Raw genomic sequence first — 15,154 nt, 5'->3', positions numbered from 1 at the left:
TGTATCCTCACCCCTCCCCTCACTATGGGGCTGAGAGGACCCAGACAGTAACCCAGGAAGCAGAGGCAGCAAAGGCACTCATGGAGAGTGGTAGCTATGGGGACAGTCAGTAGGGATCTAAGCCTGGGAAACCGTGACACTGATCCCTTGGTACAGTGCACATTATCCCTTTCAGCCCTTGCTGGGTCACGGGCCTTGGGCAGATGCCAAAGAGCCAAGCAGTGGTGGTAGCCAGCGGGCAGAGCATCCCTGCTTGGGCCAGGAAAGCTTTACCTTCTCTGAGTGCCTCCGCCCGAGAGATGCGTGGTCTGTGGCTCTGGGAGACCACCTGTTGGTGTGGTCCGTCGAAGGCCTTCCACTTCATTCACCCCCGACCCTTACATAGACCCACCCTTGCCCAGGAGCATCTAGATGAAAATCAGAAGGAGGTTCAAGGAACCAAATGAAAGGTCAGCCCTGTCACCCATTCCCTGCCCCTGTGCTGAGTTCCAGCCAAGCCCCATCACCAGCCCCACCGGCTCCTGGTTGGAATGAAAAGGGTCTCTGGTTGCACTGAATGCAGCTCTCAAACTTGGTCTTGTACTTGCTGAATAAATACTGTTGTTCTTGCCTTAGCTGCTCTCTAGGTTTGTGGGGTTAAGTTACCAGAAAATTGTGCTACCGTGTGTGCGTGTGTATGTGTGCGTGTGTGTAGTGCTAGGAGTCCACAGTAGGTCTCGGTCAAGCCAATGCCGAGATGAGGGCTTTTCCAATACTGACCCAGAAACCACAGAAACCACTCGGAAACCCAAACCCCCTCCAGCTACCCAGGCGGCGGGCACAGCCTGGGGTCGGGATGGAGCCTCGAACACCCCAGCACCCAAGTGACTTCCTCACTCCTCTGTAAACGTCATGGTGCTAAGATTGTGTCAACCCCAGGATGGCACATGGTCTTGTGCTTTGGCCACCCGATTGAGGCAAACACACAACAGCCCGACTCATTGTGTTCTGGTGCAGGTTTGTATTAAACTATAGCTACTTCTCTCTTGGTCTCAGTTGTGTTTCTTCAAAGAAGAGGGAATTTGGTGGGGGGACCTTTTCTTCCATAGTGGCTGGGGTGAGGCTTTAGCCACTAAAAAAAAGGCCAAAAAACTCAGCTTTGGTTCTTCGCTTGTGTTGCGTGGCAGATGGCAGTTCACTGGGAGGGCTGAACAGAGTTTGAAGATTAAAAAACCACTGAATGCTTCCCTGGTGGTCCAGTGGTTAAGACTGTGCACTTCCACTGCAACAGACACAGGTTTGATCCCTGGTCAGGGAAGTTCTACATGCCTTGCGGTCTGGTCAAAAAATTAAATAAATAAAAATGTTGAGAGATGGGAGCTTCAGTGACCCAACAGCTAATAGTCAGTCCTTTCTCCTGGTGGGAACAAAACCAAGTTTTCTGGTGCTAAATTTCCAAGACAACAGTGGGTTGAGTTATCTGAAACAGGAATAATTAGAGGAAGATATTAGATACAAAAAAAGGGCGGGAGAGGGGGGTTGGACTAGGCTTTCCCCACCCACCATTGGTCACTTGTTTTCTTGGCTACCATTTTGGAACACTGTAGCCTACTCTCCATGTTGGAACCATGGACTCAAAATCACATTTCAAAGGATTATACCAGGCCAGTGTGTCTTTGAGGAGTTATCAGGCTGCTCTCCGGCTCCACTGAGAGCCCACTGTGCCCTCAAACCCTTCCATCTGCATCAAGGCTAACTCGGGCAGAGATTGGGGGGTTATTCTGATCAAACACTTTCACACTAGTGAGTGAGTGAAATTATTGCTACCAGTACCATGGGGTCATGGGTGCATGCTAGGTGACTTCTTCAGTCATGCTTGACTCTTTGTGACCCCATGGGCTGTAGTCCACCAGGCTCCTCTGTCCATGGGATTCTCCAGGTGAGAATACTGGAGTGGGTTGCCATGCCTCCTCCAGGGGATCTTCCCGACTCAGGGATCAAACCCACGTCTCATATCTCCTGCACTGGCAGGCGGGTTCTTTACCACTAGCGCCACCTGGGAAGCCCACTATGGGGTCGCTTGTACTTATTTCTTAGCCTCCAAAATAAAGCCTTAATGAGGGAATTTTAGGTACAATAGGGAAACAGTTGTCTGCAGGGGAACTTTCACAGCTCTCCTGCAAATAAGGTAGCCCATGACCTAAAGACACACCCAGAGCACTACAGTTAATAATGAAGTGATCTGTGCGTAAAAGTTCTACTGGCACTTCTGAGCCAGATGGAAACACCATTGTCTGATTTGTGAAGGAAGCTGAGTGGCTGGGATGGTACTAAGCCAAAATGTCTGTTTCCTCATAACATGGGAGCACACCAGAATGTGATTAAATGCCAAAAAATCCCTTGTGTAAGTGTTTGAATGAAAAATGGCATGGCCACACACTCGGCAGACCATGTGCATGGTATCAGGTAATTCATAGAGGAAAAAAATAAAACAAGATACCAGGAAGACACTGGTCTCCTTTGTATCCAGTTGTGGAAAAACAAAAGACCACAGATTCAGACTTTAAAATAAGGCTTGGTCCTTTATAAGAATCTGCACTTGAGGGAACCTGAACCAGCCAGGAGTCAAGCAACTGCTGCTGCTGCTGCTGCTAAGTTGCTTCAGTCGTGTCCGACTCTGTGTGACCCCATAGACGGCAGCCCACCAGGCTCCCCTGTCCCTGGGATTCTCCAGGCAAGAACACTGGAGTGGGTTGCCATTTCCTTCTCCAATGCATGAAAGTGAAAAGTGAAAGTGAAGTCGTGAAGTTGTGTCTGACTCTTAGTGACCCCATGGACTGCAGCCTACCAGGCTCCTCCTAGAATTGCCTTGCAGTTAGTGAAGGAGGAAGTCTCATGATACCTAAGGCAAAGAAAAAACCTCACAACACACCAGGAGGGTAGACCTCATTGTCCTAAGTTAATAAAAGGTTATTTGATACCTGCTAATAACACCTTTGAAAGGGTTCTTAGTGTTTTTCCAGTAAAACATTAAAGGATCTAACATTTGTTGATACTTGATACATCTTACAAAGATGGAAGCTGAGTTCTTCACTTGCCTACCTTCATATTTACAAACCACACATTTATACCTAGAGGGATCTTGTTCAGGTTTTCCAAGCAATCCTGGTTTAAGTTTGTTGCCCCCAGAATAATTCTTAACAGCACCCTCTTTCACTTTCAAATATGTCTTGGTTTGGACAATAAATTGTATGGTCACCTTACATATACCTATACATTAGGCTATTAAGATGCTTGTCATGAGTCAAATGTTTTTCCATCACCGAAAGATGGGGGACAGGGCAAGGAAAATGGGTCCTTTTTCATGAGTGAGGACCAGGGTTTCCTATGACAAGCCCTGAGGCTCCACACAGCCTTGGAGACCTCACGAGACCTCAGTGGCTGTGGCTATAACAGAGGGTGAAGCCTTGGGGGCACCTTCCTAAGCTTTTCAGTCTAGCTTATAGACTTTATTATTCTATTAAAGGCTGTAAGCCTACCAAATTTTATCATTTACTTTTAAGGGGGCTTTGATTCAATTCATAAACTTAAATACTTTACAATATTCTAAACTACATTTAAAATTCTACTTCCTTTCTAAGTACCTTTCCCAAGTATTAAATGATTATTTTACCAATTTAATATACTGATAAATATAGTGAGCTTAGAGGTTTATTAGATATTTCTCTGCCAAGCATAAACATAGTGAGATTTCTATAAGTTTATAACTCATAAGTCTTACGTTACACATTTTACGTTAGTTCTGGGGCACTCACTCTAATAAGCCAAAATTTCTCTTACAAGTACATAAACTACCAAATATATGCAGATCTCCTCTTTTTTTAAATTGAAGTATAGTTGATTTAAAATGCTGTTTTAGTTTCAGGTGCACAGTACAGTGACATATGAGTGTCCAGATAACATCAAGACATTTCTAATGAATGGAACTAATGCTTCAAGAGCTAGCAAGAGCACGGCACTAGCTGCACACAAAGAATTGGACATCAAACGTCCGTCACCTGGTTTGTCCACAAAACACTAGAAGATGGAAGATCATGGAGTATGTTTTCTAACTTTTGAGGGAAAATAATTTCCAACCTAGAATTCTGCACACAGTCAATCTGTCGACCAAGTATCTGTGAAAAGTCATTTTCAGTTCAGTTGCTCAGTTGTGTCTGACTCTTTGTAACCCCATGGACTGCAGCACGCCAGGCCTCCCTGTCCATCACCAACTCTCAGAGTTTACTCAAACTCTTGTCCATTGAGTCAGTGATGCCATCCAACCATCTCATCCTCTGTCGTCCCCTTCTCCTCCTGCGCTCAATCTTTCCCAGCATCAGGGTCTGTTCAAATGAGTCAGCTCTTTGCATCAGGTGGCCAAAATATTGAAGTTTCAGCTTCAACATCAGTCCTTCCAATGAACACTCAGGACTGATTTCCTTTAGGATGGACTGGTTGGATCTCCTTGCAGTCCAAGGGACTCTCAAGTGTCTTCAACACCACAGTTCAAAAGCATCAATTCTTCAATGCTCAGCCTTCTTTATAGTCCAACCCTCACATCCATACCTGACTAGACATGACTACTGGAAAAACTATAACCTTGACTAGACAGACCTTTGTTGGCAAAGTAATTGTCTCTACTTTTTAATATACTGTCTAGGTTGGTCATAACTTTCCTTCCAAGGAGTAAGCGTCTTTTTATTTCATGGCTGCAGTCACCATCTGCAATGATTTTGGAGCCCCCCAAAATAAAGTCTGCCACTGTTTCTACTGTTTCCCTATCTATTTCCCATGAAGTGATGGGACCAGATGCCATAATCTTTGTTTTCTCAATGTTGAGCTTTAAGCCAGCTTTTTCACTCTCCTCTTTCACTTTCATCAAGAGGCTCTTTAGTTCTTCACCTTCCGCCATAAGGGTGGTATCATCTGCATATCTGAGGTTATTGATATTTCTCCCACCAATCTTGATTCCAGCTAGTGCTTCATCCAGCCCAGCATTTCTCATGATGTACTCTGCATGTAAGTTAAATAAGGATGGTGACAATATACAGCCTTGACGTACTCCTTTTCCTATTTGGAACCAGTCTGTTGTTCCATGTCCAGTTCTAACTGTTGCTTCCTGACCTGCATACAGGTTTCTCAAGAGGCAGGTCAGGTGGTCTGGTATTCCCATCTCTTTCAGAATTTTCCACAGTTTATTGTGATCCACACAGTCAAAGGCTTTGGCTTAGTCGATAAAGCAGAAATAGATGTTTTTCTGGAACTCTCTTGCTTTTTCCATGGTCCAGCGTATGTTGGCAATTTGATCTCTGGTTCCTCTGCCTTTTCTAAAACCAGCTTGAACATCTGGAAGTTCACGGTTCACGTACTGTTGAAGCCTGGCTTGGAGAATTTTGAGCATTACTTTACTAGTGTGTGAGTTGAGTGCAATTATGTAGTAGTTTGAGCATTCTTTGGCATTGTCTTTCTTATGCATTTTCAGACATGCAAGATTGAAAATTTTGACCTTCTTTGTACCACTTTTTTGGGAATCTATTTGAGGGTGCATCTCAACATACTAAACTGCAGTTAAAAAAAAAAAAACCAGAAAGACATGGGATAAAGGGAATAGGAGATCCAGCATAAGTAAGAGGATCAGGAATGGTGTAGAGGGAAACCCCTGGAAGACAGCTGGGCAGCAGCCTGGAGGACAGCTGGACCTGAGGAAGGAGTCCTGAGTAAATCCTGACCAGGAAGCTAGAAAAGCCATTGGGGAGACTTCCCTGGTGGTCCAGTGGCTAAGGCTACATGCTCCTAAGGCAGAAAGCCCAGGGTTTGATGACTGGCCAGGGAACTGTATCTGACATGCCACAACCAAGATCCAGTGCAGCCCAATAAAATAAATATTTAAAAAAAAGAGCCAGTTAGTCCTTTATTTGCTCTTTTGTAATAATATGCGATAAATACTTAGCTGAAAGAGGTTCTCAAAACAACCAGAAATATTGCCTTACTCTTGATAAAAGAGAACTGAATAAGGAAAGATGATTTGCAAAAATGAATGAATTATGGATTCTCTGAGCTTAGGGATTCTTTACACACATCTAATTTAACCTCTGCAGAAATTTCTAACACATCCTTGGCAGATCTTCTAGCCCAGGAACCAGGATGTTTAGTCCAGGGACAGAGACCTCCCTTCCCCAGGCATCCTCTCCTAGTCCCCCAGAGCTCTGTTTGTTCAGTATGATTTCCTTAATTGAAACTGAATTCTGTCTCTTGGCAACTCATGCCTTTTGCCCTAGCTCTTGCCTCTGGAGGCACAAAGACAAATAGCCACCTCATTCATGTACCAGCTCTTTCTCTACGTGCACTTCAACATGGGCTCCACCCTGCTCACCCGCTCGTGTTTCCTCTAAGCTGATAGTTCTGCAGCGTCAGCTTTGCATCACAGTCACCTAGATGGGGATTTCCTGGAGGTTCAGAGGCTAAGACTCCATGTTTCCAAAGCAGGAGGCCCAGGTTTGATCCTTGGTGGGGAAATTAGATCCCTCATGCTGCACCTAAGAGTCTGCATGCCGAAACAAAGGTCTAAGATCCCATGTGCCACAAATAAGATCCAGCACAGACAGATAAATAATTTTTTAAACTAATAAAATTTTTTAAAAAGAAAGAATCACTTGGAGGACTTATTTAAATGCAGCCCACTGGACCTCACCCCCACAGCTTCTGACTCAGTAGGTCTGCTGTGGGGACAAATAATTTGTCTTATGGGACAAATAATTTGTCTTATACGACAAAGACTCCCTGGAGACTGCAAGGAACACTCTGGGAGGCAGAGGGCCCTGGAGAAGTACAGCCCTAAGAAGTGATCTCCTTTGGAGATTAAGTGCCTTCGGTTCCTGGGGGGCCAAAGCAGCAGCCATCCACTGAAAATGCCAGGAAGATATTTCTTACCCTGCCCCTTGCCACTGCTGTACTGGCCTCCTCTTCTACCCTGTCTCTGCCTTGTTTGGCCTTTCTCTGCTTCCCAAGGTTCTGGATCCCTGGCCACAGTACTACCCATAAAGGCCGCCAGGTGGCGCTTTAAGCTTATCAGTGCGTGCTTCTTTGGTTTACGGTGCCTAGGTTGACCTAACCCTAATAGGCAGAGAGTGTCTGTACATCATGCAAAATGCTGGGCTGGATGAATCACAAACTGGAATCAAGATTGCCAGGAAAAATAGCAACAACCCCAGATATGCAGCTGATACCACTCTAATGGCAGAAAGTGAAGAGGAGCTAAAGAGACTCTTGATGAGGGTGAAAGAGGAGAGTGAAAAAGCTGGCTTAAAACTCAACATTCAAAAAGCTAAGATCATGGCATTTCGTCCTATCACTTCATGGCAAATAGAAGGGGGAAAAGTACAAGCAGTGACAGATTTTATTTTCTTGGGCTCCAAAATCACTGCAGATGGTGCCAGCTATGAAATTAAAAGACATTTGCTCCTTGGAAGGAAAGCTATGACAAAACTAGACAGCGTATTAAAAAGTAGAGATATCACTTTGCTGACAAAGGTCTGTATAGTCAAAGCTGTGGTTTTTCCAGTAGTCAAGTATGGGTGTGAGAGATGGATTATGAAGAAGGCTGAGCACCGAAGAATTGATCCACCACAATTCAGTGGTGCTGGAGAAGACTCTTGAGAGTCTCTGGGACTGCAGGGAGAAAAAACCAGTCATTCCTAAAGGAAACGAACCCTGAATATTCTTTGAAAGGACTGATGCTGAAGCTGAAGCTCCAATACTTTAGTCACCTGATGCGAAGAGTCAACTTATTGGAAAAGGCCCTGATGCTGGGAAAGACAGAAGGAGAAAGGAGAAAGGGGCAGAAGAGGATGAGATGGTTAGATAGCATTACCAATTCCAATTCAATGGACATGAATTTGAGCTCTGGGAGATAATGAAAGACAGGGGAGCCTGGATTGCTGCAGTCTATGGGGTCTCAAAGGGTCGAACAAGACTTAGCAACTGAACAAGAAGAGGCCTAAGAAAGGCCAATATGTCCACGTCACTGTGGCCTCAAACCCAGCCCCCGGAGCAGCCCTGGACTAGGTCAGCCTTGAGTGTGAGTGAGGGGCCACAGCAGCCCTTCTGCTATCAGGAGAACCCCTGGGGAAGTTGTCCCTTTCAAAACCAATCTCAAGGTTTAGGTTAAAATTGCAAGTTTTAACAAACAAAAATACAGGATGCTCAGTGAAATCTGAATTTCAGATAGCAAATAATTTTTAGAAATTTTGCATATAGATATGTCTCATATGGCATATACTGAAAAATTATTTGTTGTTTGTCTGAAATTCAAATTTAACTAGGCATCTTATATTCATCTGGCAGGGCTAGGTTTACTTTCGTGAGTTCTAGATTTTTTATATAATGCAGGCTTATGGGGTATCTGCCAGGCATGTGTTAGATACAAAAACAGATCAAGTGTAGCTTCTGCATTTACTGATTAATTTGAGGAGAATATATATTGATAAATTATTATAGTACAGTAGACTTAGGAAGCATGGGATAATAGACATTTGGGGTTTAGTGTTGGCTTTAGTTCAAGCTCTGCTTCTGATGGTCACTAGCTGTGTGATCTTAGGCAAGTTAGTTAACTTCTCTGGGTCTCTATTGTTTATTGTAAAAATGGAAATGATACCAACCTAAGGGGATGACCAGGGCAGTTATAGGAAACGGTACACATCTCATGCCTGGCTATAGTAGCAGCTAAATAAATGTTAATTTCCCTTTTATAAAAAAGAAATGCTGTGTGTGAGAGAGAGAGACAAATAAAAGTACCAGCAAAGAGCTTTACTTGTTTTGGGAAGGTCTTTACAAAGAATATAACACTTCTTCTTCTTTTTTTTTTTTGGCTGTGCTAAGTCTTCGTTGCTGCGTGCAGGCTTTCTCTAGCTGCGGTGAACAGGGGCTACTCTCTAGTTACGGTGCACAGACTTCTCATTGCGGTGGCTTCTTCTGTTGCAGATCAAGGTCTTTAGGGTGTGCGGGCTTCAGTAGATGTGGCACACCGGCTTAGCTGCCCAGAGGCATGTGGAATCCTGCCAGACCAGGGATCAAACTGGTGTCCCCTGTATTGGCAGGCAAATTTTCAACCACTGGACTACCAGGGAAGTCCACACTTCACTTTTTATATAAAAATAATAACAGATACTGTTTATGGAATGCCCACAACATGGCAAGCACTGTACCAAGCACCTGATAAACAAGATCTCATCTAATCCTTATGTTAAGTCTCTGAGGTTTTTACTGTTATTATCCCTACTTTACAGATGAAGAAACTGAGTTAAATAGCTTGCTGTAGAGTTAGTGAGTGATAGATTTAGTATTTCATCAACTCAAGTTCTTGTAGCTTCCAAAGCATGCCCTAATCTCTGTCTAACGCTTCCTTTCCACAACTCGGTCTTTGACATTTGAGGAGGGGATCTCTACAAGGAGAAGCCGGATTTGTGTCCATCGAGCTGCAGAAACAGGCGGATGCAGATGCAAATGCTGCGGCAGACAAAAGAGTGAGTCCTGGGAGACACATGCAGTTCTATGTTCATTGCAGCACTGTTTACAATAGCCAGGACGTGGAAGCAACCTACTAATAAATGTCCATCAACAGAGGAATGGATAAAGAAGATGTAACACCTATGTGTATATATATACAGATATATGTGTATGTGTATATATACATACACACACTTATTGAATAGGAAATGGCAACCCACCCCACTATTCTTGCCTGGACAATTCCACAGACAGAGGACACTGGCTGGTTATAGTCCAAAGGATTGCAAAGAGTCAGACACAACTGAGTGCACACACACACACACAATATATATATTACTCAGCCATGAAAGAATGAAATAATGCTATTTGCAGCTACATGGATGGACCTAGAGATTATTGTACTGAGTGAAGTAAGTCAGACAGAGAAAGAGAAATATCATATGGTATTGGTTATACGTGGAGTCTAAAATATGACACAAATGAACTTATCTACAACACAGAAATAGAGTTACATATATAGACAACAAACTTATTGTAACCAGGGGGCCAGTGAGGGAAGGGATAAATTGGGAGATTGGAATTGACATACACACACTACTGTACACAAAACAGATAACTAATAAGGATCTACTGTATAGCACAGGGTACTCTACTCAATATTCTGTAATGGTCTATATGGGAAGAATGGATATATGTATATGTATAACTGATTCACTTTGCTGTACACTTGAAAGTAACGCAAGATCGTGAATCAACTACACTCCAATAAAAAAAAAATTAAGAAAAAAAACTGTTGGGGCCTGGAGGCCACCTCAAACTCATCCAAGTTAATCCAAGCCTTTATCACCTGATCATCATGGTGGCATTTTCCACAAAAGCAGGGTGACATCTTGCAATCTAAGCCACTGGTCTAAAGGTGGTGTTTATTCTGGATACAGTGGGTCATTAATGTTCACAAGAGGTTTATCTTAAGACCTTTGCAAATTCTAAATTTGTATATTTGACCTTATATTATGTAACAGAATATAACTGAGGGGGAGAATCAAATGACCTCTTGAACAGAATAAGAGTTTGGTTACTACTGATAGTTACCATTTGTTGGGTATTTACTGTGTTTTGAGTACTGCTGGGCATTTTTCATATGTTATCTCATTTAACCATCACAATTACAAATGAGAAAAACCATAGCCCAAGGTCACATCAAAAAGGAATTATTGGACCCAAGGCTTGTGCAGCTCCAGCAGGGAGAAGGGTTACATTCACTCTCTAGATAAGGTCACAAGGTCACCTGCTTCAAGTCTCGAGATTAAAATTCATTCCTTAACAAAATTACACACTGCTTCCATGAGCCCCTTGTACATTTTAAAGCCATCTCAAGGGTTTCCTATATCTGGGCATCAGTCCTACTTGAATGCCCTATTCCACTTTTGTGTGCTAATTCGCTTCAGTCATGTCCGACTCTTTGCGACCCCATGAACTGTAGCCCACCAGGCTCCTCTGTCCCTGGGATTCTCCAGGCAAGAATACTGGAGTGGATACACAAAAATAAACTCAAAATGGATTAAAGATCTAAACGTTAAGACCAGAAACTATAAAACTCCTAGAGGAGAACATAGGCAAAACACTCTCCGACATAAATCACAGCAGGATCCTCTATGACCCACCTCCCAGGATATTGGAAATAAAAGCAAAAATAAACAAATGGGACCTAATTAAAATTAAAAGCTTCTGCACAACAAAGGAAACTATAAGCAAGGTGAAAAGACAGCCTTCAGAATGGAAGAAAATAATAGCAAATGAAGCAACTGACAGAATTAATCTCAAAAATATACAAGCAACTCTTGCAGCTCAATTCTAGAAAAGTAAACGACCCAATCAAAAAATGGGCCAAAGAACTAAACAGACATTTCTCTACAGAAGACATACAGATGGCTAACAAACACATGAAAAGATGCTCAACATCACTCATTATCAGAGAAATGCAAATCAAAACCACAATGAGGTACCATTTCACACCAGTCAGAATGGCTACTATCCAAAAGTCTACAAGCAATAAATGCTGGAGAGGGTGTGGAGAAAAGGGAACCCTCTTACACTGTTGGTGGGAATGAAAACTAGTACAGCCACTATGGAGAACAGTGTGGCGATTCCTTAAAACCTGGAAATAGAACTGCCATACAACCCAGCAATTCCACTGCGGGGCATACACACCGAGGAAACAAGAATTGAAAGAGACACATGTACCCCAATGTTCATCGCAGCACTGTTTATAATAGTCAGGACATGGAAGCAACCTAGATGTTCATCAGCAGACGAATGGATAAGAAAGCTGTGATACATATACACAATGGAGTATTACTCAGCCATTAAAAAGAATACATTTGAATCTGTTCTAATGAGGTGGATGAAACTGGAGCCTATTATACAGAGCGACCAGTGCATTTTCTTGGCAAAACTCTATTAGCCTTTGCCCTGCTTCATTCCGTACTCCAAGGCCAAATTTGCCTGTTACTCCAGGTGTTTCTTGACTTCCTACTTTTGCATTCCAGTCCCCTATAATGAAAAGGACATCTTTTTTGGATGTTAGTTCTAAAAAGTCTTGTAGGTCTTCATAGATCCGTTCAACTTCAGCTTCTTCAGCGTTACTGGTTGGGGCGTAGACTTGGATAACTGTGATATTGAATGGTTTGCCTTGGAAATGAACAGAGATCATTCGTCGTTTTTGAGATTGCATCCAAGTACTGTATTTCGGACTCTTTTGTTGACCATGATGGCTACTCCATTTCTTCTGATGGATTCCTGCCCGCAGTAGTAGATATAATGGTCATCTGAGTTAAATTCACCCATTCTAGTCCATTTTAGTTTGCTGATTCCTAGAATGTCAACGTTCACTCTTGCCATCTCTTGTTTGACCACTTCCAATTTGCCTTGATTCATGGACCTGACATTCCAGGTTCCTATGCAATATTGCTCTTTACAGCATCAGACCTTGCTTCCATCACCAGTCACATCCACAGCTGGGTATTGTTTTTGCTTTGGCTCCATCCCATCATTCTTTCTGGAGTTATTTCTCCACTGATCTCCAGTAGCATATTGGGCACCTACTGACCTGGGGAGTTCCTCTTTCAGTATCCTATCACTTTGCCTTTTCATACTGTTCATGGGGTTCTCAAGGCAAGAATACTGAAGTGGTTTGCCATTCCCTTCTCCAGTGGACCATGCTTTTGAACTGTGGTGATGGAGAAGACCCTTGAGAGTCTCTTGGACTGCAAGGAGATCCAACCAGTCCATTCTGAAGGAGATCAGCCCTGGGTGTTCTTTGGAAGGAATGATGCTAAAGCTGAAACTCCAGTACTTTGGCCACCTCATGAAGAGTTGACTCATTGGAAAAGACTCTGATGCTGGGAGGGATTGGGGGCAGGAGGAGAAGGGGATGACAGAGGATGAGATGACTGGATGGCATCACTGACTCGATGGATATGAGTCTGAGTAAACTCTGGGAGTTGGTGATAGACAGGGAGGCCCGGCGTGCTGCGATTCATGGGGTCGCAAAGAGTCGGACACGACTGAGCGACTGAACTGAACTGAACTGATACAGAGTGAAGTAAGCCAGAAAGAAAAACACCAATACAGTATACTAATGCATATATATGGAATTTAGAAAGATGGTAATGATAACCCTGTATGCGAGACAGCAAAAGAGACACAGATGTATAGAACAGTCTTCTGGACTCTGTGGGAGAGGGTGAGGGTGGGATGATTTGGGAGAATGGCATTGAAACATGTATAATATCATATGTGAAATGAATCACCAGTCCAGGTTCGATGCATTATACAGGGTGCTCAGGGCTGGTGCACTGGGACGACCCAGAGGGATGGTATGGGGAGGAAGGTGGGAGGGGGCTTCAGGATGGGGAACCCTGTACACCCGTGGCGGATTCATGTTGATGTATGGCAAAACCAATACAACATTGTAAAGTAATTAGCCTCCAGTTAAAATAAATAAATTTATATTAAAAAAAAAAAAGAATACTGGAGTGAGTTGCCATTTCCTTCTCAGGGGATCTTCCTGACCCAAAGGTCAGAACCGCATCTCGTAACATCTCCTGCACTGGCAGGTGGGTTCCTTACCACTAGAGCCACCTGGGGAGTGAAAGCGAAAGTGGCTTAGTCGTGTCACACTCTTTGTGACCCCATGGACTGTATAGTGTACCTGGGAAGTATCAGAAGAATAATGAACACTGTTGGTAACCATGACCAGCATCACCGCTCCTCTCTGCGCCTACTTCACAACCAGGGCAGGCCTGCAAGTGCCAATTTAAAATCTAGCTCCCCCACCAGCCAGAGTCGACCCACTCTCTCAGACTCCCTCTACCACCTGGCTTCCTCAAAGTACAAAAGGTCAAGTTGTTTTTCACTTGCTTGGCTGTTTCAGTCCCATGTGAAGTGCTGAGAAGACAAAGGTAAATACGATATGGTCTCTGAGAGTGAGGACCTTCAGCAAGGAGATTTGTGAACAAGCCTGATAACATAGGGTGATGAGGGGCCATGACAAAGAAAGTATCTGGTACCAAAAATAACATATCAGTTGTCTGGACGAGGTCCTGACAGTGTCACAGAGGCGATGACACTACAGCTGGTCTTGGAGAATGAGTGGGACTTCACAGAATGAAGGGCAAGGGAGATTCCAAGCAGGACAGTCCCCATAACACTGCTTGACTGTGAAAGAGAACTGCTTTCTTGAACAACTACAAGTCCTTGATCTTTGGGGCTGACATGTATGGTGGGAAGTAATGAGGTTGAGGGGACCAGTGGAGTGGAAAATGAAGTGGAAATGTTAGTAGGGGCCAGATTATAATAGAGCTTCTCTACCATGTGAAAAAGTCTGAACTTTTATCCTTCAAGCGAGTGTTTCTCAAACTTTCCACTAACGTACCACCCCATAAGGCAGATTGGAGAGTTCAGGCTTAGAGGTATCTTGAGTTCAAACTCTCTTTAAACAATTTATCTTTAAAAGTATGTGATTCTTGCATTCTACTTTATCGTATGTCTGTTTTTAAAATATTTTAAAATGTTGTCTCAAATCTGTAAATAAAATTTAAGCTTGAGGAAGATGTAACTATTCTACAGATCCTCATTCTGTTTCTTTACAAGACTCTCCCATGCCCAGGAGTTGCTTCAGCCAGTTTGAGAAGGGCAGCCATAGGGATTTAAGCAGAGGAGTTATGTTGGTAAGATTTCTCTTCTAGAAAGAGACATTTAGCAGTGGTGTTGAGGATGGATCGAAGTGGGAGACACTAGAGGTATAAAGACCAGGTGGAGGCTCTGCAGTAACCCAAGCAAGAGATGGTAAATGTGATAGAGATTAATAAGAGGAACAGAAATGAGTCATTTTTAAATGAAATTAGGGCTGCTCTTGTGGTTCAGAAGTTAAGACTTCATACTTCCATTGCAGGGGCGCAGGTTCAATACCTGGTCAGAAACTAAGATTCCACATGCAGTGCAGTGCAGCTAAAAAAGAATATATATATATATATATATATTTATATATTTATATATTTATATATATATATACACATATATGTACCTGTGAAAGTGCTGCACCCCATATGTCAGCAAACTTGGAAAA

Source organism: Oryx dammah, unplaced genomic scaffold (genome assembly GCF_014754425.2).
Source record: "Oryx dammah isolate SB20612 unplaced genomic scaffold, SCBI_Odam_1.1 HiC_scaffold_25, whole genome shotgun sequence".
NCBI classification, from domain to species: Eukaryota; Metazoa; Chordata; class Mammalia; order Artiodactyla; family Bovidae; genus Oryx; species Oryx dammah.
The sequence above is the reverse complement of the archived record's forward strand: the minus strand, read 5'-3'. Positions refer to the sequence as shown.